The sequence below is a fragment of the Odocoileus virginianus genome, chromosome 5 (genome assembly GCF_023699985.2).
Source record: "Odocoileus virginianus isolate 20LAN1187 ecotype Illinois chromosome 5, Ovbor_1.2, whole genome shotgun sequence".
NCBI lineage: Eukaryota > Metazoa > Chordata > Mammalia > Artiodactyla > Cervidae > Odocoileus > Odocoileus virginianus.
In genome coordinates this window covers 6,176,346-6,179,401 of record NC_069678.1, presented here as the reverse complement: position 1 = coordinate 6,179,401, position 3,056 = coordinate 6,176,346, and the positions used below count along the sequence as shown (strand labels likewise).

Genomic DNA, 3,056 nt, shown 5'->3' with positions numbered 1-3,056 from the left:
AGCTGCAAACATCTATCAGTTGATGAATGAATAAACAAAATGATGCATCCATATAGTGGATATACAAAGCAGTATAGCCATCAATCAGTTCAGTCGGTTCAGTTCAGTCGCTCAGTTGTGTCCGACTCTTTGAGACCCCATGAATCGCAGCACGCCAGGCCTCCCTGTCCATCACAAACTCCCGGAGTTTACTCAAACTCATGTCCATTGAGTCGGTGATGCCATCCAGCCATCTCATCCTCTGTCATCCCCTTCTCCTCCTGCCCCTAATCCCTCCCAGCATCAGGGTCTTTTCCAACGAGTCAACTCTTCGCATGAGGTGGCCAAAGTATTGGAGTTTCAGCTTCAGCATCAGTCCTTCCAATGAACACCCAGGACTTATCTCCTTTAGGATGAACTGGTTGGATCTCCTTGCAGTCCAAGGGACTCTCAAGTATCTTCTCCAACACCATAGTTCTGGATTATTCAGTCATAAATAATGAAGCATTGATACATGCTGTAATATGGATGGGCCTTGAAAACATACTAACTGAAAAAAGTCAGACACAAAAGTCTACATATTATGTGACTTCACTTACCTGAAATGTCTAAAATAGCAAAATTCATAGAAATAGAAATTAATAGATAAGTAGTCTTCACCCAGGCACCACTATGCTGGGACTCATGGGTTATGCGGCTGATACCTGGGCCTCAGGGTCCTTGTGGGGATTCAGCCCTTCAGCACTGCTACTACAAGTCCAGCTCTTTCTGAGGGTCACCTCAATAGTGCTCCAGGCTGTCAGAGACTATGCTGATCAAACACCTTCATTGCCAAAGGCATGTTCCACCACTGGGCACATGGTGGCTATCATTGGTGCAGTGGGAGATGTCCAGTTTGGTGAGGAGCTACCATCCATCCTAAATGCCCTGGAAGTGCAAGGCAGGGAAACCAAGCTGGTTTTGGAGAAGGCCCAGTCTTTTAGTGAGAGAACAATAAGGACCATTGCCATGGATGGTATGGAAAGCATGGTTAGAGGCCAGAATGTCCTGGATTCTGGTGCATCGATCAAAATTCCTGTTGGCCCTGAGACATCAGGTAGATTTGTGAATGTCACTGGAGAACCTTTGATGAGAGGGGTCCTATCAAAACCAAACAATTCATTGCTATTCGTGCTGACGCTCCTTAATTCATGGAGATGAATTTTGAGCAGGAAACTCTGGTTGCTGGTATTAAGATTGTGGATCTGCTGGCTCCTTATGTCAAAGGTGGCAAAATTGAGCACTTTGCTGGTGCTGGAATTGGGAAGACAGTACTGATCATAGAGTTAATCAACAATGTTGTTAAGCCTGTGGTGGGTACTCTGTGTTTGCTGGTGTTGGTGAGAGGATGCAAGAGGATAATGACTTATACCATGAAATGATTGAGTCTGGTGATTTCAACTTAAAAAATTCTACCTCTAAGGTAGCACTGATATATGATCAAATGAATGAACTGCCTGGTGCTCGAGTTTGGGCAACTCTGACTATGTTGACGTAGCTGAATACTTCAGAGACCAAGAAGGTCAAGATGTATTGTTGTTTATTGATAACATCTTTTGTTTCACCCAGGCTGGCTCAGAGGTATTGGCTTTATTGGGCAGAAGCCCTTCTGCAGTGGGTTATCAGCCTCCCCTTGCCACTGACATGTGTACCACACAGGAAAGAATAACCACCACCCAAAAGGGCTCTATCACACCTCTAAGGCTATCTACACTTCTGCTGATGACTTGACTGGCCCTGTCCCTGCTACTACTTTTGCCCATGTGGACATGCACCACTGTGCTGTCCCATGTTATTGCTGAGCTGGGCATCTATCCAGCTATGGATTCTCTGGACTCCACCTCTTGCGTCATAGATCCCATTGTTGGCAATGAGCATTATGATGTTGCCTCTGGGGTGCAAAAGATCCTGTTGTTATTGCTGCTTAGTTGCTGAGTCATGACTGACTCTCTTGTGACCCCGAGGACTGTAGCCCGCTAGGCTCCCCTGTCCATGGGATTTCCCAGGCAAGAATACTGGAGTAGTTTGCTATTTCCTTCTCCAGGAGATCTCCCTGACCCAGGGATCAAACCTGCATCTCCCACATTGCAGGTGGATTCTTTACTTCTGAGTCACTGGGGAAACCCAATTATGATAATAGGTAATATTTATTGAAACCTCAACATATTCCAGGTAGTGTGGCAAGCACTTTACATTATCCCCAACTGTTCCAATGATTCTCCTATGAATTGTTTCCATGTAAATGATCCTGTGTGTGTTAGTCATTCAGTTGTGTCCAACTCTTTGCAACCCCATGAACCACAGCCTGCCAGGCTCCTCTGAACATGGAATTCTCCAGGCAAGAATACGGGAGTGGGCTACCATTTACAGGACTACAAATCCCTTCAGGACATCATTGCCATCTTGGGTATGGATGAACTTTCTGAAGAAAAGTTAACTGTGTCCTGTGCATTGAAAATACAGCTTTCCTTGTCTCAGTCATTCCAGGTGGTCGAGGTCTTTACCTGTCATATGCAGAAACTGGTACCTCAAAGGAGATCATCAAAGGATACCAGCAGACTTTGACAGATGAACACGACCATCTCCCAGAATGGGCCTCTATATGGTGCGACCCATTGAAGAAGCTGTGGCCAAAGCTGATAAGTGCACGGAAGAGCACTAGTGAGGGTGTCCTTCCAGCGAGCGGAGCACTCATCCTCCAGGCTGTCCCTCACCTTGCCCCTAATCCAAAAACCGCAGTTTTCTCTGTGGCCACTTGAGAGGCTGTATTAAAGACATTGTATTTTGTCTGAAGAGTTTCTAGTGGTTGCCAAGGACTGGAGGTAGAGAGAAATGGAGAATGACTGTTAATAGACATGGACATTTTTGGAGGGAATGACAAAATGTTCTGGAATTACATAGTGATGGTTGTAAAATCTTGTGAGCATACTCAAAACCACTGAATTGGGCACGTTAAAATTTTATGGAACGTATTATATTGCAAAACAAATTTGCAAAGATTACTGTTAAAATGCATAATCAGTTCAGTTCAGTCACTC

At 45.0% G+C, this 3,056-nt stretch overlaps 1 pseudogene; it reads left to right on the top strand.

Annotated features, from left to right (window-relative positions):
* The first annotated feature begins 651 nt into the window (after positions 1 to 651).
* On the top strand, positions 652 to 2,680 carry LOC110125009 (ATP synthase subunit beta, mitochondrial-like; annotated as a pseudogene).
* The last annotated feature ends 376 nt before the right edge of the window (positions 2,681 to 3,056 follow it).